The following is a 23,360-nucleotide window of genomic DNA, read 5'->3' on the forward strand; positions in this document are numbered from 1 at the left end:
TCCCAGTGGTTGGCGTCGTACTTGTCATACCTTATCTTGACCAGCAAGGTCGACGGATGTTCCACAAATTGAGAACGTTTGGAAATTTATCTGCCATCCAACCTGACGATCTAAAGCGCCAGGTGGACAGAATTAGACACGATGCGCTGAAGAGGACATCTAATAACTCTGTCAGTCAGTCCCAAGCCAAATAACTGCTTCAACCTCGGCCCCATTCAGATAATTCCTCAGGATTTTTTTTTTTTTTTGTGTGTCTTAGAGGGTAGAGGTTTCGCAAATAATTTTGACACATTTCGGTATGGGTGGAGCAGGAGAACTTTCCTCAAGCTTCGAGCATGCAATGGTGGAGTTCCTGCATTTAAGCTCAGTTACGAACCGTGTTACTTGGATGCGCAGAGGTACATATACCGGTCGGTGGTTTGTGTACCCCATGGAGAAGAATTGTTGACTATCTATATGATGTTGCTGTTCGCCTCTCGCTGGTGACTTGCACTGAACTGCCGGTTTGCCGCTAATTCAATTCGCGATAATAGTTGTGACTACTATTGTCAAGATTTTATTGCCCATGGTAGGCGGTAGCTGGCTCTGGCGGCAGTGATTTTCCTACAATCAAGATACTCGCGGCACACCCCTGACACGGAAGCACACGAAAATTACGTTGCCAGGAGACCACGCAGATTGAGTGTCGCGTGCGTGGGATATGAACGATCTCGTCGCGGCGAAATGCGTCGATAAAGCGCGTCTTACCGTCCTGTGTTCCGCTGTGACACCAATCGCCTGTACGAGGTCACGCAATACTCATTCGCTCCAATCGACAGGAGCTTGAACACAACAGCAGACGCTTATTCAACTGCACCATGTAAAATGTTTCTTGCCTCTCAATGGAAAAACGGTTATGAATTTTAAGAGTAACGTTCTACAACACTCGCACTTAACAAAAAAAGTGAAGCACCCAGAAGACATGATCGTAGCTCAGTGTAACTTCGTACATGTACGCACCATCTGCAAGATATATATATATATATATATATATATATATATATATATATATATATATATATATATATATATATATATATTATTAGAGTTGCAACTCTCAGTGACAGAACTGCCGCCACAGTGCATTAGTGTTGTTTGTGTTCAGTGTTCTTGCGTGACTTGGTGGGGTAAACAAAGCGCGTGAACAGTGTCAGATGTTCAGTGATCACTGCGAAGGACGAGGAGATGCCGTCTGCTTGTGAGCGACGGCATTATCAGCAACCGACAGAGTTTTCAAAGGGCCTCATTGTGGGTCGCCATTTGACCAACTGACAAAATATTGCAATATTCAGGTTTGTGGAAGTCTCCAGTGAGACAGACGCCCGATTTTGGACTGCATCAGAACTTTGGGGTAGGCATACTCGCTGTTAACTTTCTGGTCGACCTAACCTGACCACAGAAAGGGAGACTCGCCGTACTATGGACCAAACACATCGTAGTTGCTTCACACCTGCGCCTTCCGTCTGAGAAGAAATAATGGACTCCCTGCAATGCTGTGTCATCTCGCTCCATTGGTTGGAGCCTATCAGCAGCCGCATTAGGGAATTACCGTCCCATGTGTGGACTGCCGTTAACAGTAGAACGCAAGCGGCTGCTTTTTGAGTGCCGGCCGTTGTGGCCCAGCGGCTCTAGGCGCTTCAATCCGGAACCGCGCTGCTGCTACGGTCGCAGGCTCGAATCCTGCCTTGGGCATGGATGTGTGTGCTGTCCTTAGGTTAGTTAGGTTCTGAGCCTAGGGGACTGATGACCTCAGATGCTAAGTCCCATAGTGCTCAGAGCCATTTCAGCTTTCCGAGTGATGTCAGGACCTGAAAGCATAGACTGCTGATGAATGGCGTCGTATTGTGTTCAGCGATGAATCGAGGCTCTACGCTACCCCAGCTGGCAGTCGTTAGCGAGTATGGCGGCGACCTTGGCTAAAGTCCCATTCTTTTTGTGTTTTGGAGAGGAACATTAGTACTACTCCTGGCGCCTTGGTATGGGGAGCCATTCGGTATGACTTCAGATCACGGCTGGTAGTGACTGAGGAACTCTAGCGGCACAACGGTACGTCACGGGTGTCATCTGTTACCTGATACGCGACGGTATTGTAGTGCCATTTTTCAACAGGGCAAAGCTCGTCCACACAAGGAAAGTTTGTCTATGAAATGTCTGTGCAATGCTGAGGTACTCAAGAGGCTAGCAAGATCCCCATATTTGCTCCAGACAGAATATGTGGGGGACCCGATCGCACGCCAACTCTGTACCAGTGGCTGTACCCAGTACATCAATAACCATTTACGCCAGTTGTGATGGAGCTTACCTCAGGAGAGGAAACTAAAGCTTTATGACACCCTTACCAACCGAACCAGTCCATGCATCCAGGCTATAGAGGGTGTAACGTAATAATGATAAGAGGGCTTATACTGCCAAGTTCTTTCTAAATATGACTCGATATTGTAATCACTGAATTAACATCAAATACCGATGTATTTCATTTCTTCCTCCGATTCTGGGTGCTACACTTCTTTTGTCAAGCTGTGTATATTGCGTAACTACAAATACTCCTGTTTCACTCAACGATACAGAAAGACGTGCTAGATTCCGATTTTTATCATTTGTTTCGTCAGAGGAAGCAGCGACAAGTTCTCTGAATAAAAATTGCGGAGATGCGTAATTAATCGAACCTAACTCTCAGCCATTTATAAATAAATCCTTTCAACATTATAATAGTAATAAAAATAATAGTCAGCCGATTCCTGCTACTGACATGATATGGTTCTCTGCGATGCACAGCGTCTTTCTTGTAGCACCGCTAACAGGAATCTGTTGATTATTTCGGTAATACTTAGTGCTTACTAATCAGATCTTGTAGAAAACATCCTGTCTCTTTGACGCCAACAATTCTAAAATACTTCACTCGTTTTTCCGTTGCCAGACTAGCTGTTTGAAGCAGTTGCACACAACATGCTCAGCAACAGCTCCGAAAAATGTTTGTCTTTGCTTCCAGTCGATACTAGCAAAATTAAAGTCACTCCTTACAACTATAGAATGTTGTTATTGTTGTTGTTGTGGGCTTCAGTCCAGAATGTAGTATGATGCGGCTCTCCATGATACTCTATTCTGTGAAAGCTAATTCATCTCTGAGTAACTATTGCAACCTACATCCTTCTGAATCAGCTTATTGTATTCATCTCTTGGTATCCCACTACGATATTTACCCTCCACGCTTCCCTTCGATACTAAATTGGTGATCACTTGATGCCTCAGAACGTGTCCCACCAACCGATCCCTTCTTCTAGCCAAGTTGTGCCACAAATTCCTCTTCTCCCCAATTATGTTCAGTACCTCCTCATTAGTTACGTGATCTACCCATCTAATCTTTAGCATTCTTCTGTAGCACCACATTTCGAAAGTTTCTATTCTCTTTTTGTCTAAACTATTTATCGTCCATGTTTTACTTCCATACATGGGTACACTCTATACAAATACTTTCAGAAATGTCTTCCTCACCCCTAAATCTATACTCAATATTAACAAATTTCTCTTCTTCAGAAATGCTTTCCTTTCCATAGCCAGTCGACATTTTATATCCTCTCTACTTCGACCAACATCAGTTATTTTGTTCCAAAAGTTCAAATGTGTGTGAATTCCTAAGGGACCAAACTGCTAAGGTCATCGGTCCCTAGGCTTACACACTACTTAAACTAACAGACGCTAAGAACAACACACACACTCATGCCCGAGGGAAGACTCGAACCTCCGGCATCACCTGATTTAATTCGACAACATTCCATTATCCACGTTTTGCTTTTGGTAATGTTCATCCTCCTTTCAAGACACTGTCCATTCCGTTGAACCGTTCTTCCAGGTCCTTTGCTGTCTCTGACAGAATTACAATGTCATGCAAACCTCAAAGTTTTTATATCTTTTCCACGGATTTTAATGCCCACTCCACTTTTTCTTTTGTTCCCTTTATTGCCACCAGTTTTCCCATTCGTCTGTAACGAATTCGTGTTAGTATTTTGTAGCCATGATTTATTAAATTGATAGTTCGGTAATTTTCACGCCTGTCAACGCCTGCTTTCTACAGCGTAACTAAGTCACTTCATGCTTTTGTGAATGTTATGTGACCGCGAGACGTTTCGTAAAGACAGAGAGAGAAGTTCAGAGAACTTGTTGCAGACTCTATGACAATTAAAAATTAGACATGTCGTCTCTTTGTTTCGGTAGCCTCGCTTCCCAAAGGGCTGTTTTACAAATAATATCTTCTTTTGCGACCGTATAAAGTGTTATCTGCATCAGACGCGTTTTACTCTATTTAAAAAAGAATTCTCTCACACAAAATCCCTCCCACGCACAATTAGAATATGCCATTCTCCACCCTCCACTCCCCCCTCCCCCCCCCCCCCCCACCCACACACACATACCCATTTCCAAACCTCCACAAAACATTTTACACTCACACACACAGAATTGGATATACAAAAACGCGCAGACATATAAACCACAGAGGAATAGCAGACGCTGCCACAGCCACAAAAACAAAACAAAACACTATCGCATTCCATGTGATAAAAACAAAGTACACGAGCTGAACGCGGATGTACAAACGCATACAAACGAGAAAATATTGGGTGTGAGTATAATAAAGTGCGCTAAAAATCTAACGCTCGTGTGTAGAAGGAAGGAAGGACGGAAGATTAGGACCATCCCATCGACAACAAAGTCAGTAGAGACGGTGCAAAAACTCGGACTGTTTTAAAAACGGGGAAGGAACTCACCTGTGCTCTTTCGAAGGAGCAACTCCGGAATTTGCCAGGAGCGATTCAGATAAATCACGGAAAACGTAAATGAAGATGGTCGGGTGCGGATTTGAACTGTCGTCCTTCCGGATGTGGGATCAGTACGCAAACCACAGCGGCACCTCTGCACAGAACAACGCACGGAAATAATGTAGGAGTCGAAGAACGTGAGTAATAAAGGAAATTTTTAACATGAGAACAGTTAATCATCTCATTAAATGGATTTGTAAGGAAAAACCACGAGTGATACTCTGAGCACTGGCGATACTTTACTGCCTAAATAAGTCTGAATAAGCCTCTACTACAGTCGCAAAAGACAGAACTACTCGAATATTACTAATAAAAATTGGAATTTTGATACTGAGAATTTTCAAATCTGATCTTTGATCTCTTTAAGTAAGTGCATCCTGATACGGCATTTAAGTATATGGACACATATCATCTGCCGGGGACAATGTCAATGTGGTGTCTGAATGTTTGTGGAGGAATGGAAGCCCTTTCTTCCTGAAGAGCCGACAGTAGAGAAGGTAGTGATGTTGGACGAGAGGGTCTGGAGCGAAGTCGAACTTCTAACTCATATCAAAGGTATTACACTGGCTGCATGTTGGGACTCCGGACAGACCAGTCCATTTCAGGAATGTTATTGTCCACAAACCACTGCCTTACAGATGGTGCTTTATGACAGGCTGCATTGGCATCTCATCCTCATACATACGATCACAGTCTTTGAACTGTTTTTCTATTGTTCATAGAACATGAAGCTATAAAATGTGTTCATATCTTTCCGAATTTAGAGATTTATTAAGCGCAATAAGGGAATCATATCTTAATCACGAAAAACACCTCCACACTGTAACAGCACCTTTTCCCTACTTCAGAGTTGGCACTACGCATGATGGTAGGTAAAGTTCTCCAGACATTCGCCAGACCCAAGTCCTTCCATCGGAATGCCACAAGGTATAGCGAGATTCATCACTCCAAATCGCACATTACCCAACACTTACTATCTAGCGACCTCGCTCTTTACAGCACATCAATTGTCGCTTAGCATTGATTACAGCCTTTTTAACTCCCTACGCACAGTTATTGTCCTACGCGAACTGCTGGTCTCACTTTTGGACTCACAAGAGATTTCTTCTGCTGATCTTATGTGATTTTTTATAACCACTCTCAGTCATGTTCGACGGTCCTTGTGCGTCCGAACATGAGGTCTGCCTGGTGTTTGTCTAGGTTTCGTTGTTCCTTCGAGTTTTCACTTCCCATCATATCACCAAAAGTCGGCCTGGGATGTCTTAGAAGGGCTGAAATGCCCCTGAGGAAATTGTTTACTCAGGTGATATCCAATGACTAGTCCAAGTTAGAAGTCACTGAGTTGTCCTCACCGACACATTCTCCTGTTCCTGCTTCTCTACTGACGACACAATAGTCCTCGACCATTTTGCAATTGGCCTCTCGTGACATCTAATGGTCAATTCCACATTGTGTTCCGGTGTCCGGATACTTTTGATCAGATGGTGCAACTCTTTACAGCAGACGACTTTTTCGTGTTCCAGTGTAGACGAAACGACATAGTTATCACGACTGGAATGGGCACGCGATCATCGAGATTGGACTGCAGAACAATCGAAGCATCTGGCCTGGTCGGATGCGTCACGTTTTTTGTTACACTAGGTTAATGGGCGTGTCGACTACGTCGTCATTAACAAGAACGACTGCTTGAGACATGCACTGCGTCACGTATTCAGGCCGGTGGGGTTAGTGTTATCCTATGAGGGATATTCACCTGGGCTTCCATGCGACCTGTTGTAGTAATCGATGGCACCATGACAATTGTGGCCTGAGAGAACGTCATTATCAACCTCCTGTACTTCTTCATGCCGACGACGGTGACATCTTCCAGCAAATTAGCTTTCTATGCCTCGAGGTCAGAATCGTTGTACAGTGGCATAAGGAGTATGATAGTAAAGTCATGTTGATGATCTAGCTACGAAAGTCGTTTAATCTGAACCCGACGGAGTACATCTGAGACGCTGTCGGGAGCTAGCTCCGCACCAACAAAACACCAACCCGTAATTTACGAGAATTGCGTGACTTGGCCATAAACATCTGGCACCACATTTCTCCGGAAAACTACCAAGGACATGTCGAAGCCCTTACACGCAGAACGGCTGCTGTATAGCGTTCCAAAGGTGGACTATCACACTATTTAGTAGGTGGTGATAATGTTTTGGCTCATCACTGTTAATTACACACTTGAACTATACAGGATGAATACTTCTGTCTCAAACAAATATAATTGGTATTTAAATCTATAGCCGAGCACGTCACTGAATCAACGACGAATCGGATTTATACCCTCCACTTAGCAAAGGAGCAGAGGATCCCGACCAGCCATCGTAACGGTGTTGTTAATTTACATCGATGAAGCTGATAACTTCTTCATACTTTCCCAAAACATTGAAACAACATTTTGCTCCAGTGTATGAAATTTTGAATAGTAATAGTTACTTGTCGGGAGTGAATCTGAGAGGGCCAACAAAGTTTTTCCTGGAGATGTCTGATAGAATTTCATTAGTATTCTTTTCAAAAAGACAGTCTTATTGTTAATCGTACATTCATAAAAACAAGTTATATGTTTCGGATGTATACATGTTCTCAAACACGTCTTCACTGGTCATCGGGACTCAGTTTGTAAGTAGGCTTTTTATGTGTTTGTATGTTGGTAGCGCTATATAGCGCTCTGTATTAAATCTCTGACTGCACTGTGTGCAGTCTGTAAGAGAGTCTCTGTGGTTGGACGGACTTGCCGTTGGAGGTGAACAGCCAGCAGTGACGAAAGTTGGGAGGGAGTACTCAGCAGTGATGGAGGTTAGAGGTCAATAATTAGCAGTGTTTGAGGTTTGCAGTATTAGCACGAGTGGACGATCTGGACGTGTCCGACTTGGAGATTGACTATTATTCATGATTATATAATTTTTGGAACTGGATGTCACATTATTAAGGTAAAAATACATTGTTTGCTTTGCAACAAAATCTTTCCTTTGCTGACCACATGCCTATCAGTAGTTAAGCCTTCAGTAGTTAGAATCTTCTATTTTGCTGGCAGTATTGGTGCTTGCGGCATTGCTGTAGTTCGGGTAATGAATATTTTTGTGAGGTATGCGACTTATGAAATGTATAGGTTATTGTCAGTATTTCTTCTTATTGAGGGCCATTTTCTGAGTTAATTTGAAAGCAGTCAGATCGCGTTACTGTTGAATATTTTGGGAAATTAATGTATAAGGAAAGTTTGCATTCTGTTATTCAGGGCAAATTCAGTAGGTCAGTGTTGTAACGATAAGGACCAGCAAAGTGACACTTGCATTCCGTTTCACTCAGCAGAAGTTTCAAGTTCGAAGCGGATCTCACCACTGCAGACAAATCTACTATAGGCAGTGAGATTCCATGACAAAGACGTGTCTGGAGAGGCTCCAGAACCGATACCGACCTGACCATCACCCGCAATACGGCCCGACAAAGAGGAGTGATGGTCTGGGATGCCGTTTCTTTTCATATCAGGACACCTTTAGTTGTCATCCGCGGCACCTTTACAGCACAGCGGTACGTCGAAAATATTCTACGCCCCGATCTGTTGCCCTTCATGGCAAGCCACCCTGGGCTTATAGTTCAGCAAGGTAATGCCCGCCCGCACACGGCGAGTTTCAACTGCTTCTCTTCGTGTCTGCCAAACCCTGCCTTGGCCAGCAAGGTCGTCGGATGTCTCCACAAATGGGGAGAGCCCTCGAACCAGCTCGGGGTTTTGACAATCTAAGGCGCCAATTGGACAAAATTTGGCACTATATCTCTCAGGAGGACACCCTTTCAATCTCTGTCAAGCCGAATAATTGCTTTCATCAGGGCAAGAGGTGGATCAACACGTTATTGACTTGCTCAATGTGTGAAACTCTTTCTATTGAATGAATCATGCACTTTTTCTGAAATAATGAACATTTGTATGTCTGTACTCGTACATCACATCTACTGATTTCCGTCTCACGCGGATTATTCCTCCGTCGTCTGTTATTTATTTAATTTATTTTTCCCTTAGAGTGGGCATGACGCGTGAGAGTCTTCTAATCTCATCTCATCTCCCTCTGCAGAAAAGATTCTTTTTCTTATTATTAGCATTTTATTGAGTTGACCAGTGATGGATGGTGTAGTATAAATAGAATAATTAGGCATGACTACTTTGTCAGGAATGGTTTTCGCGTGCATGTTGCTACGAAACGGTAGCAGTGGAAGAAGGAGCGGGAGCTGGAGGTCAATTGGAGACAAAGCTTAGGAAAGGAATGGAATAGCGTGTACCCGAACACAGCAGATGGCAAACGTGCAGCCGGAGTGTATGTGACCTGGTTGCTCATGCAACCCTCTCTTGGAATAATACGAAAGGCTTTAGCTGAAGGTGCAATCGTCGAGGGTAACCACTTCCTTCACATGTACACGTAGGCACCTCCGTTTCAGTAACCTCAAACGGTTTTGTGTGATAGCCAGTATTAGAGGTGACTGGGACGTCATTTTCAATGTTGTTTCGTATTGCCCGGACTTAAGTGAACAGCGTGTGTAATAATGCGTTGGCGGCTCAAAATCGAATGGCCGTTTCTCCTATCTTGTCGCAAGATGAAGCCGCCACGTACAAAATTCCATAGGTTTTTATTACACGTTTCACGCCAATGATGAGGCGTGACAGTGCACAGGAAAACGCTGTTCGCCTCAGTCATCTGTTTGGCGCTATTACGCCTCCATTTCCTGAATGTTATACTCAACATTTAACCTATCAGGAACTACTGCTGCTACTACGCATCGACATCATCATTTTGCCGTAAGCTGAATCATTCTGTGGCGACACCCTCGCGTAACACTCTTTAAAATTTAAAGTCTAAGTCTCATCCTTTTGGCATTATACTTTTCACAGACATTAATGTAACACTGATTGACGACAACTTTAAACTGCATATCTGCTTGTACAGACACATCTTCCGTTTATTGTTCAAAGTACACTAAAAATATCTTGAAACTTCCTGGCAGATTAAAACTGCGTGCCGGACCGAGACTCGAACTCGGGACCTTTGGCTTTCGCGGGCAAGTGCTCTACCAACTGAGCTACCCAAGCACGACTCACGCCCCGTCCTCACAGCGTTACTTCTGCCAGTACCTCGTCTCTTCGTAGTTCAGTTGGTAGAGCACTTGCCCGCGAAAGGCGAAGGTCCCGAGTTCAAGTCTCGGTCCGGCACACAGTTTTAACCTGCCAGGGAGTTTCATATCAGCGCACACTCCGCTGCAGAGTGAAAATATCATTCTGGAAACATCCCCTAGGCTGTGGCTAAGCCATGTCTCCACAATATCCTTTCTTTCAGGAGTGCTAGTTCTGCAAGGTTCGCAGAAGAGCTTCTGTTAAGTTTGGAAGGTAGGAGACGAGGTACTGGCAGAAGTAAAGCTGTGAGGACGGGGCGTGAATCGTGCTTGGGTAGCTCAGTTGGTAGAGCACTTGCCCGCGAAAGGCAAAGGTCCCGAGTTCGAGTCTCGGTCCGGCACACAGTTTTAATCTGCCAGGAAGTTTCATATCAGCGCACACTCCGCTGCAGAGTGAAAATCTCATTCTAAAAAGATCTTGATGCCCTTCCAACGAAATTACAGACACTATTCGATCAACAGTAATCAGAACCTAGTATTGAACATCAAAAAAGGTGTGTTCACCCTTCGCCTTTATGACGGCTTGATTTCTGGCTACGACCCCTTCCATCGCATTGCAAATGGTACAGTGTAATTCAACACTCAAAATCACTCGTTTCCATTAATGTGTCGCTCTTTACACCCCACTAAGCGTCACTTTGCGTTGACTACAGAAATATGTGGCTTATGAGGAGCTGCTCGACCATTTTACTAGAGTGCCAGTTCCAAAACAAGCCGGAAGCGTTATATTTAGCCGGACATTTTGCTACAAAACCCTGTCTGCTTATTTTAAATAGAAACAGTCAGTTAGGTATTTTCTGTCTGTAGAGCAATGTCCATTTTTCCTCTAGAGCCGAAATGAGAGTAGGCAGTGATGTTGGACGCTGAGACTGGAGCGAAGCCGATGTTCTAATTCATCCCAGAGACGTTCCATTGGCTTTAGAGCGAGACTGCGCAGGCCAGTCCATTTCAGTAATGTTGCCGTCCACAATCGTTGCCCATGCTTCTTTATGTCAGGTTGCATTGATATCTCAAGCTGATACAGTCATTGTCTCAGAACTGTTTCTACACTGTAGACAGCAAACTGTGTTCATATCCTTCAGCATTTAGCGTTTTCTTAAGCGTAATAAGAGGACCGCACCCTAACTACGAAAAACACCTCCATACGGTAACACCAGCCCTCCGTACTTTAACTGTTGGTACTACACATGATGGCAGGTAACGTTCTCCAGATATTCGCCGGATCCTACCCCTTCCATCGCATTGCCACTGGTACAGTGTAATTCAACATTCAAAATCACTCGTTTCCATTCATGCGTCGCTCTTTACAACTCACTAAGCGTCGCTTTGCGTTGATTATAGAAATGTTTGGCTTATGAGGAGCTGCTCGACCATTTTACTAGAGCACCAGTTCCAAAAGAAGCCGGAATTTGCGTTGTATTTAGCCGGACATTTTGCCACAAAACCCTGTCTGCCTATTTTAAATAGAAACATTCGGTTAGGTATTTTATGTCGTCTATTAACAATCAGTTACAATCAGTTTCTTGCGAGATCAGTCTTAAAGGTAATGATTCGGGAGGACGACGGTTCAATCCCGTCTCCGGCCATCCTGATTTAGGTTTTCCGTGATTTCCCTAAATCGCTTCAGGCAAATGCCGGGATGGTTCCTTTGAAAGGGCACGGCCGATTTCCTTCCCCATCCTTCCCTCACCCGAGCTTGCGCTCCGTCTCTAATGACCTCGTTGTCGACGGGACGTTAAACACTAATCTCCTCCTCCTCCTCCTTAAAGGTAATGAAACGGGGAAAAAGACAATCAGTAAAAAGCCTTGTAATTTAAAATTTACGATTGCAACTAAGAGCTCATTCTCCTTCCTCAAATTACGTTATGTGGAAATAAGCTATAAGTTCTTCATTAAATAAAACAAACACTTCTCTATTCTTCTGGGACGGAAATGATATTCAATAACTTTGATTACTTCAGTCAGACTTACAAAGAAATAACAATAATCTGTTGTTTAGTATTAATATTTATGATTTGAATCTACTCTGTCAAGAACATTATTTATCTGGGAAACCATTTCGTGGAACTGTGGACAAGATATTATTAAAATATGCACCAGCAGCATCATGTTTGTGATGGTGTCGGTCTGCAATTTATTGCGTCCTCTGTCCATTGGACGTTTGTAAAAAACACCCTATGATCTGGAAAATCGTGCTATAGACCAGTATAAAGTGTTTAAGACGAGTAAACAAATTATAACAATGGACTTTGAGGCTACTTTTGTATTTTTGAAATAACTTGTAAGAATAACACGTTAATACCTGAACCTGGAATATTACAAATTATATCTTACGAAAAATAAAGTCTGCCACTCACTGATAAAACGAACTCTGTCGCGGGCGACATGTTTTGCCAGTGACTGCGCAGTGCAGGCTCCTTCACAGATACGTGCCTCAACACGGATATGAGCGACGCGCAAGCGTGGCGTGGCGTGGCGTGGAGTCCCCGCTCGTTCTGCGCGTAGCGTGCTTGTGATTTTGTGTATTAGTCTCGTGCGGCCTACGAAGAAACACGTAAGATACGGGCGTAAGAATAACATTGGCTGGTATATGTCCTTAATTCTATCTCCGTATGCCTCCTCATACATTCAAATCCTTTGCGCTTACGTCACCAGCTTCCAACGAGCCTTAAGCCACCTGCACACGGACCTTGCATCCGAACGTTGAGCGTTGAGCGTGCCGAGTTTCTGACGTCATAGCGTGGAATAGCACGTTCGGGAGTCTTTCCGAACGTGCAGAGCAATATCTGGCGTGTCAGATATTCTGAGCGTGCATCTGAGCGTTGACCAATGAGATGGCACAACGCCACCTACGTCACACGCACGCCGTCTCCCTTCAGTACAGAGTTGTGAGGCGCCATTTTGGCCTTCATTTCAAGCTTATATGTATATATGCCGTTTCTGAGCACCAGAAAATTGAGAGTCATTGGAAAACCGGTTGTTAACTGTGTGACTCGTTCCAATAAAATAATGAGAAACATCATATTCGTGGCAAAAGAATTATTGTAACATGCGTATTATGAGAGTAGGCTATTTGGAGACAGTCACACACTGAAGATTCACCCAAAACGCATTGTTCTTGGTACAATTTGTTATAATTAAATTTCAATTATTAACATGTCTACGATTAAGGTTTCCAGCAAGGGTAAGATAATATGATTAGGTACGTAGGTTCTGTTGTTGGTTTAGCGTAATGAGTAGCGTCAGTGTTCAGTAATAAATTGGGGCGGTGGTTCGCGTTGTCACACAGTCAAATTTTTTTCCTGACATTTGCGTTTTTAATGGATTCTGATACTTTATTATTAGTTTAATATAAGTATATACTATAATATTAGATGTTATAAAAATGTAAGTTTTTTTTTTTTTTTTTTTTTGTGACTTTGTTCGATTGGCTTAATCTACAGGACAGCTTGCGCTATGTGTATAAATACATTTTGCTCCTTTTTCTTTTACGCTTCGTAATTCACATGTTGCAAAGATTCTGCTACTGGGTAGGAACAGTGATCAAGTAAGACTGACCTTGGGGTTTTACTAAAACATTATTTCATCATTTCCACATTTATCTTATGCGGAGAAGTATTCCAAATTTGTACCGCACTGTTTGTAATGGAACATTTATAAGCCTGTGTCCTTGATTGGACATGGTACTTTCCTTTTCGTGGACGATGGAGGAAATGAGCGTTTTAATAGAGCTAACGTGGGAATTTCACGCGCGCCCGTTGAGTAAACAGTGTGATTTACGAACTACACTCCTGGAAATTGAAATAAGAACACCGTGAATTCATTGTCCCAGGAAGGGGAAACTTTATTGACACATTCCTGGGGTCAGATACATCACATGATCACACTGACAGAACCACAGGCACATAGACACAGGCAACAGAGCATGCACAATGTCGGCACTAGTACAGTGTATATCCACCTTTCGCAGCAATGCAGGCTGCTATTCTCCCATGGAGACGATCGTAGAGATGCTGGATGTAGTCCTGTGGAACGGCTTGCCATGCCATTTCCACCTGGCGCCTCAGTTGGACCAGCGTTCGTGCTGGACGTGCAGACCGCGTGAGACGACGCTTCATCCAGTCCCAAACATGCTCAATGGGGGACAGATCCGGAGATCTTGCTGGCCAGGGTAGTTGACTTACACCTTCTAGAGCACGTTGGGTGGCACGGGATACATGCGGACGTGCATTGTCCTGTTGGAACAGCAAGTTCCCTTGCCGGTCTAGGAATGGTAGAACGATGGGTTCGATGACGGTTTGGATGTACTGTGCACTATTCAGTGTCCCCTCGACGATCACCAGTGGTGTACGGCCAGTGTAGGAAATCGCTCCCCACACCATGATGCCGGGTGTTGGCCCTGTGTGCCTCGGTCGTATGCAGTCCTGATTGTGGCGCTCACCTGCACGGCGCCAAACACGCATACGACCATCATTGGCACCAAGGCAGAAGCGACTCTCATCGCTGAAGACGACACGTCTCCATTCGTCCCTCCATTCACGCCTGTCGCGACACCACTGGAGGCGGGCTGCACGATGTTGGGGCGTGAGCGGAAGACGGCCTAACGGTGTGCGGGACCGTAGCCCAGCTTCATGGAGACGGTTGCGAATGGTCCTCGCCGATACCCCAGGAGCAACAGTGTCCCTAATTTGCTGGGAAGTGGCGGTGCGGTCCCCTACGGCACTGCGTAGGATCCTACGGTCTTGGCGTGCATCCGTGCGTCGCTGCGGTCCGGTCCCAGGTCGACGGGCACGTGCACCTTCCGCCGACCACTGGCGACAACATCGATGTACTGTGGAGACCTCACGCCCCACGTGTTGAGCAATTCGGCGGTACGTCCACCCGGCCTCCCGCATGCCCACTATACGCCCTCGCTCAAAGTCCGTCAACTGCACATACGGTTCACGTCCACGCTGTCGCGGCATGCTACCAGTGTTAAAGACTGCGATGGAGCTCCGTATGCCACGGCAAACTGGCTGACACTGACGGCGGCGGTGCACAAATGCTGCGCAGCTAGCGCCATTCGACGGCCAACACCGCGGTTCCTGGTGTGTCCGCTGTGCCGTGCGTGTGATCATTGCTTGTACAGCCCTCTCGCAGTGTCCGGAGCAAGTATGGTGGGTCTGACACACCGGTGTCAATGTGTTCTTTTTTCCATTTCCAGGAATGTAGAAACATTCATCAACTGCCGCTGGAGTGCGTTGCGGTCGAGTATACCACGTTGGGGCCCACGTACCGTATGCACAAGTCGCATCGTTTCTGAGCGTTCAGCAGCACGTTGAACTTGGCACGCTCAACGTTAACGTTCGACAGCACGGCCCTGTGCCGACGGCTTTAGTTGTGCATTCTCCACCTTATCGCTAAAATGCCTAATAAAAGCCGACTCTCAGATATTTTGTGGGACGATACCGTAGAAAGCCTGGCATCTCCTGCTAAAACCGGACATCTGACTACCCTACATTGCACCTCATTATTTTCAACTTCCTACGCATAGTTATTATGCTTGTTGGACTGCTGACAGCACTCTGTAACTCAAGCGTGATTTCTTCCGCTAGTTTCATAGGATATTTTTACAACCACACTCCACAACGCGTCAGTACATAACATCTGCCTGGTGTTAGTCTAGGTGTGGCTGTTCCTTCATGTTTCAACTTCACAATCACATCACCAACAGTCAGCTTAGGCTTGTGGACAAGGTTGAATGTCTCTGATGGATTTATTACTCAGAAAACATCCAATGATACGTTCACGCACGAAGTCAATGAGGTCTCCTGACCTACTCATTTCACTGTTAACGCTTCTCTACTGATAAGACAATACTCCCTGCCTCCTTTTACACTGGCGAGCTTATCTCCTGTGACATCTTGTGATCAATTCCGCACTGTATAGGGCTATCCGGATACCTTTGATCAGATAGTGTATATTTTTGTACATTTCCATGGCATCGGGGAAGTAACAGCGTACATACCTCCGTAACACTTTCACGTCGATTCAAAATCAATAAATTGTAAGTACGAAGTTTGTATCAGTAAATGCTCTCATGAAACTGCTTAATGGCTATACCAGCTTCAGCTAACTAGTCATTGCCAGTTGGCCATAGATACTTCTTAGCCGATGGCAGCGACAAATCTTTTCCATGAGGCTTTCAGGTAGATGACTACTAGAGACATCTTGAATATTTGTGGGCTATTAATGTATGACTAGTCATTGCGACCAGTATAAACATGAAAATCTTTGTGTTACCTTTGATTGAAATAAACTTTAATGGCTAAAAGTAATGTACTTACTGAAGCTCCCTGCCAATTACGAGGCTAATGTGAACGATGAAGTTATAGTGAAGGTAGTCAAAAAATTTCGTATGGCATTACTGATTGGGACAACACAGTGGGTAGGTTCAGCCGACTAATCGTAAACGATTTCCTTCCTCCGCGCACGGTGAGCTCCTTTCCCCGCGGTGTTTCAGAGTTGCATCTTACGTATATTTGTAAAGTGTTGACTGTAATGGATGCGTGTATAGTGTGGTGCTATATTTGTGTTATATGACGATCAGAGAAGGGAGAGTTTGAAAGGTGGTGCCTGTACATAGCCTGCTCTTATTGAATAACATTAAGCACTCCGTCCTCAGGCCAAAAGTGGCCCATCGGGACTATCCAATCGCCGTGTCATCCTCAGCTGAGGATGCGGGTAAGAGGGGCGTGTGGTCAGCACACTGCTCTCCCGGTCATTATGATGGTTTTCTTTGATCGAAGCCGCTATTATTCGGTCGAGTAGCTCCTCAATTGGCATCAGGAGGCTAAGTGCACCACGAAAAATGGCAACAGCGCATGGCGGCCCAGATGGTCACCCATCAAAGTGCCGGCCACGCCCGACAGCGCTTAACTTCGGTGATCTGACGGGAACCGGTGTATCCACTGCGGCAAGGCGGTTGCCAAATAACATTAAGGCAGCCATCGAATTTAACCTATCCATCAGACAGACGGATCACCATAAAAATGTCACATCTCCTCGCTCCTTGAGACACTGCGTAGGTTTGGAATTTAATCCAGCCACTGATGCTAAGTCTGGTGATAAGGAACCTCGCGTCCAACAGGATTCGAACAAGCTACCTCTGATTCGAACGCCACCCCACAGACGTGCGTTTGCGATCTCAGCTACGGATGTGAGTAATAATCACAATAAAGACTTCTGGCAAACTTTTCAGTGTCTATCTGCACATGAAATTAAAAATCTGCAATAATTAACTTTGTAAAACTTGTCACGCGTTACCTAATTGCCATGTAAGCGTAGGACTTGATTGAGTGAAAGCCTGAAACTGAACTGTGAATGAGGGAGTGGTAGAAAGTTTTGATGTGGTGATAGAGAGAACAGACGTTTCACACTGATGACGACTGCGCTCCAAAAATTAGAATTTTCACGAGAAAATTCTACTTCAAATTTTTAACATTACAGGTAATTAATATCGGCGACGAATCTCTGCATATAGTGGTCCCACGGTATGATACGTGTCTCTAAACCGTAGGGATTTCTGTGTATAAGTAGTACAAACGAAATAATTACGTGCACAGCTAACACCAGTTTTGTTACTATTTGTATCTTACATCGCGCCGGAAATGCGTTAGTATAAAATGAAAAAAGACCATTACAAAAGATTTCTCTTGCATATTTTTCAAACAGTACGCTATAAACGATCATAATCTCTGGGTCGCACACCTATGAATTGGTTGCCTTGGAAATTAATTTCGTATTCTTTTACATCGTGCTCAAATCCTGCGGTCGTGCCATTAGGCATCTGCAGGGACAGTCAACAGTATTCCACATTACTCCCTTCTGTTATCACAATGCGACGCGATTTGCAGACCGTCACAGCGTGTTGCTTAGTATCTTGAAGATCATGTTCCGTATCGGGATATACACATGCTGGAAGATCACATGTTTCTGATGCTGTAGTGATGGCAGCATAACGGGTTGTTTGACGCTTTTGGAGTACAATAAGCTGTTGAGTGTTCAGTGGACAAACACAGCGATGCCTTTATATTTTGTATATATTAGAGCTGCCGCCATGATGCTTTTTATATTTGTCTTATATGTCGCTGTCTGATACACATCGGCAGTTGTCTCTCTTGCATATGACATCCACATTCACATCTACACCTGTACTCCGCAAGTCAGTTTATGATTTGTGGCGGAGGGTACTTTGTGATTCAGAGTCGCTTCTCAATATTTGTTTTCCAGTCTCGAATCATGCGCTGGAAGAATGATTGTTTGTAAGCCTCCGTGTGAGTTCGAATCTCTCTAATTTTATGTGTTGGACTTTTCATGACCTATACGTAGAAGAATACAATATATTGGTTGACTGCTCCTGGAACGTACGATTGGGAATTTTAACAGTAAAACACACTGTGATGCACAACACTTCTCTTATAGCTTGTTCCATTAAGTGTTGAATGAGCATCTGAATGACACTTTTGCACGTATTTGGATCTTCTCTATTTCTTCTATCAGTCCTAGCTGGTGAAGGCCCTTGATTGGCGAGAAATATCAGTCGGAAGAGAGTTTTAAACTGTACCTCTTTCGAACGTCGACTACACTTCTTCAGGACACTCCTGCTGAACCTCAGCCTGGCATTTTCATTTCCTACAATTAGCTGTGTACCGCCGTTATGTGTGCTAAACATATGCTCTGAGATATGTGACTACTTATAGTGACTGTTTGTCAAATGTGTAACCATACAGTAATGGATCTCTGCGTCTATTTCTGGACAGTGAGTTACTTTTATTAACGTTGACCATTACTGATGTAGGGGCAGAACCTGCAATCATCAACCGGCCGTTGTGGCCTAGCGGTTCTGGACGCTTCAGTCCGGAACCGCGCTGCTGCTTCGGTCGCAGGTTCGAATCTTGCCTCTAGCATGGATGTGTGTGATGTCCTTAGGCTAGTTAGGTTTAAGTAGTTCTAAGTCTACGGGACTGATGACCTAAGATGTTAAGTCCCATAGTGCTTAGAGCCATTTGAACCACTTTTTTTGCAATCATCATTAAAAATAACTTCGCGCCATTGTGTTCTGCACGATGATGATTAGAGAGTTGTGTGGCCACATGTTGAAATCCTTAGTGCCCGAAGTAAAATGTAATGAGACGAGTGTGATGAGAGTGTGCAGTCATAGACTGTGCGGCCGGTCCCGGAGGAGGTTCGAGTTCTCCCTCGGGCATGGGTGTGTGTGTTTGTCCTTAGGATAATTTAGGTTAAGTAATGTGTAAGCTTAGGGACTGATGACCTTAGCAGTTAAGTCCCATAAGATTTCACACACATTTGGACATTTGAAGACAGTGGCTGTAAACAACCCATACTGAAATTAAAAACGAAATAGTTCCTCAAAAATAGTTTTGTGGTGATTTACACACACACACACACACACACACACACACACACACACACACACACACACGCACACACACACACACAATCACACTACAACACTCCTTATGTAATTTCTTAAAAGGTTAACTGAAAATAGAAATTTAAACAATACAATGTAATTAAAAGGTCATAGCAATGACTAGCTGATCGCTAAACAGGAAAAGGATGAGCCAACAACTCTGCAACACACTAAAACCTCTAAGTTCGTTTGCTTGTAGTCTTGGCAATGCACAAAATTGTAAAATATTTGTGGCACTCGTCACATCATTACCTATAAGAGATGCCAAGTCCGGACTTGTATTATCCACTATTCTCTGGTCCGAATGTAAAATGCACTGTAATAAAACTTAGCTTTTGGTGAGACGTACGCCACAGGCATCATGGACTGCCGTCGTGTTTTCCAGTGTCGTCTTTCTCTACACCATCAGAGGCAGCCTGCACGGTGATGAGGTGCGAGACGAAGTGTAGCAAGCAGCACGCTTGTTTCTAAACAGCGGCTGAAGATCCTAGCTGACTGTGTATTTGCAACATGCGTCCTAATTAGTGTGCGCTCTTGAATGGCTGCTCGAGTGACGTGCCCGTCCAAGCGTGTGCGTTACGCCGCGGCCACTTCCAACTAGGACGACTCGCAGGTACACCTTTCGTGTGCTACCGGCACCAACACTTGTACATAGTTGACATAGTGTATCTCACGGATTGGGAATTTCCACGGAAGATTTATCTAGCACTGTGCTGGCTTACAATGAAGCCGCCTCTAAATTCTGATAATTACGCGAATTGTTCGTGTGGATGACAAGCTGGGGTGTCTACGAAAATTAGAGTAAGTGAATTAGGAGTTGTGATTCCCGAAATATTGATAGTCTCTTCCCAGAAATTAATGTTTCGTCTTGCAAGTTTCTCATCTAAGGCTGTCGGGTACAGGAGCTACTTGCCCTATGGACTGATCAAATGTGTGCTGAATCCTGCATCATCACTCGGCGTTTGCATGGTTTCCATCACCTATTAGATTTAGTTAAGGTGTCAAATATTACAAATGTTATCAAGATGTGACAACTGCACCTTACATCAGGCTTCTTCAGCAAATATGCAGCCTGATACTTCAAGAATCAATCATCATACATCGCTTGATAATTACTAAGAAACAATTAGGTTGAGACGACTGCAGTGTTATAGGACTACGCACATTAATACTGACAGAGACCTTTTCGATTAGCACAGATATATACAGATTCAAGAAAAAATGCCACACTTTGCGATCAGCACGCTATTCCTCTTCAAGATTCAAGGTGAAAGAATATCTAGCAAAACCTAGTCCTCCAGACAGGTTTAATATAAATGCTATTTAAATAAACGAGGTTCTGGCAACGCAGTAACTGCGTGCAGTGTGGCCAAGAACAGGTAGCAAGAACTCCTCGGTGTGCCGGAGCTGTACCATTACCTGAATGAGAAGAGGAAAGTCCGTGGTGGACGGGTATGCAGACTAGCAGATTTTCGAGTAGCGTTCGCGCCTGGTTTTTAGTTAAGCATCAAATTGTATCCAATTTACACCTCCACAATGCGGTATCTTATGTATTCCTTTCTGTTACTGTTACTGCGACCGAGGAAGTCGGGATGAGGGGGTACACCTAGCATGGAAGGTCAAGGCCCCTATAATGTCACTACTTAAACACAACAACTGCCAAATCAACAAATTAGCAATTTATTCAAAGACAATATTTATAAAACAGCTAAGAGACAATCAACACGTGGCCATCTTGACAATACCAAAATATCACAGATAGCCTGCTTCTCAAGCAAGGCTGCAAATTACAATTACGAACTCTCACTTAAATAGATGAGCCACAGAAATTTCAATACTTAGGGGAACAATAAACTACAACCAGAAAGTGATTTAAAGAAATATGTCACAGAAAATTTATTTAAAGGAGCAATAATTTGCAATATGAAAGTGATTTATGAAACGCGCACCAGTTCGTTAAGAACCCAAATAACACAAGCAGTACAAGAAATTATAATTTAATACAATTCATTCCCAAGCAAATAAAAACCTATAATTTTTTAAGTATACGTGAAACACGTTAAATGTTTACCAAACGGGCAGTGACACCACGCTGGCCTGGGAAAAAGGTGACTTAACTTAAAATGCCAGAAGCAGCAGACCAGCCGTCCAAAACAACACCTAAACCCCGGGGCCCAACCAGGAGCCACTTCCCATTACACGGAACGTCACAGCTTCTGTGCACCGAAGCGGAACGTGGCGCCACTCCCACACACCCCAACTCGCAGAAAACTGGAACACAAACAGACCGCAGAAGACACGTCATACACCAACCAAACACCGATTAACATAAGTTAAGAGATCAATAAACAACAAATACATAGCAATAAACAGTACTAATACTGACTGAGTGCATTCAAATAAATTCACGAGTGTAAAATTCTACGTACAAATGATTGCCTTTTACAGAATACGAGGGTTTACTAATAATTAAGTGAGTGCTTTCAAATAAATGCAGTTATGTAAAGGAACTACGTACAAATGACTAGCTTTACAGAATACGAGTCTTTACTAATTAACTGAGTAAGTTTTTTCAACAGGAGTGACCCAAATTTTACAGCGATATACAAGGTACGTCGATTTGATGGCAGTCAAAATACACTGAAAATCTCATGCAGACAATACATAAACTTCTGGATACTGTCCCAAAAAACCAAAATATAGCACACACACCTTCGAGCTAATCAGCTTCCTAATATTAAGCCGACCAGCGAATTTTTAAAAAGAAATACTAACTGCTGGTCTCCACGCAGTTACACACTCTGCCGGCTGCACTTACTTCAACAACACGTACATTAGGGCAACCAAGCAACAAGTACACTGGCTGCAACGAAATCGATTAACGAAACGAAGGCACCAAAATCACTTACACCTTCGATGGAGAGCATTGTTCGAGATGGTCTCTAGAGATGGGTCTCTACGAGAAAATAGGCACCAAAGCAATGCGACTAACAGCACCCAGAGTTGACATCAGGCAGGTCCACCACAAACTCGCGACCGTACCACGAGGTAGACCCACTGCGCCGCTGCTGACCGAGTCGGTGTGTTTTCCTCTTTCGCCCACGCAAGCACGTCCTTGCGCCTCGTAGCGACTCCAACATCAACTGCCCGAGCGCCAAAACCCCGCGAGATCACAACAGGGGCAAAGATCCTAGAACAGCCAGGTAATCATACTGTGGTGCCAAGGAGCTGGTGTGCCAGAAAAGGCGCACCACGGTTCAGTTACCTTTATTTAAACATTAAGATACAAAGCGAACTTGTTATAGACGTAAACGATCACTTTATTCCGTCCATGACACAAATAAAGCCAACAGAAAATACTACTGAATACTGTAATATCGTCTGTATGCAATGAGGTACAAAAAGCACAGTAGGTAGGCTACCCTAGCCTGCACATTTTGCTATCCACAATAGTTCCATTCTGTGTGTTTTACGTCCAGGCTTATCTTCCCAGAGGCGGTACGCACACATACGAGAAACGTTCACTTTAGAGAAAATGTTCCAAACGACCACGTTGCAAAAAAATGGTTCAAATGGCTCTGAGCACTATGGGGCTTAACATCTGAGGTCATCAGTCCCCTAGAACTCAGAATTACTTAAACTTAACTACATCACACACATCGATGCCCGAGGCAGGATTCGAACCTGCAACCGTAGCGGTCGCGCGGTTCCAGACTGAAGCACCTAGAACCGCTCGGCACCACGTTGCATTTGCAAACACTTCGCCTCTCACTGGATCAAACTTTGCTGAAACATACGAAACACACCTGTATCCACCATTTCCGAAGCGGCAT

At 44.2% G+C, this 23,360-nt stretch overlaps 1 pseudogene; it reads right to left on the reverse strand.

Moving 5' to 3' along the window:
• Positions 1-16,903: 16,903 nt before the first annotated feature.
• Positions 16,904-17,021, reverse strand: LOC126250051 (5S ribosomal RNA; annotated as a pseudogene).
• Between the last annotated feature and the right edge of the window lie 6,339 nt (positions 17,022-23,360).

This window comes from Schistocerca nitens, chromosome 3 (assembly GCF_023898315.1).
Source record: "Schistocerca nitens isolate TAMUIC-IGC-003100 chromosome 3, iqSchNite1.1, whole genome shotgun sequence".
Lineage (NCBI taxonomy): Eukaryota > Metazoa > Arthropoda > Insecta > Orthoptera > Acrididae > Schistocerca > Schistocerca nitens.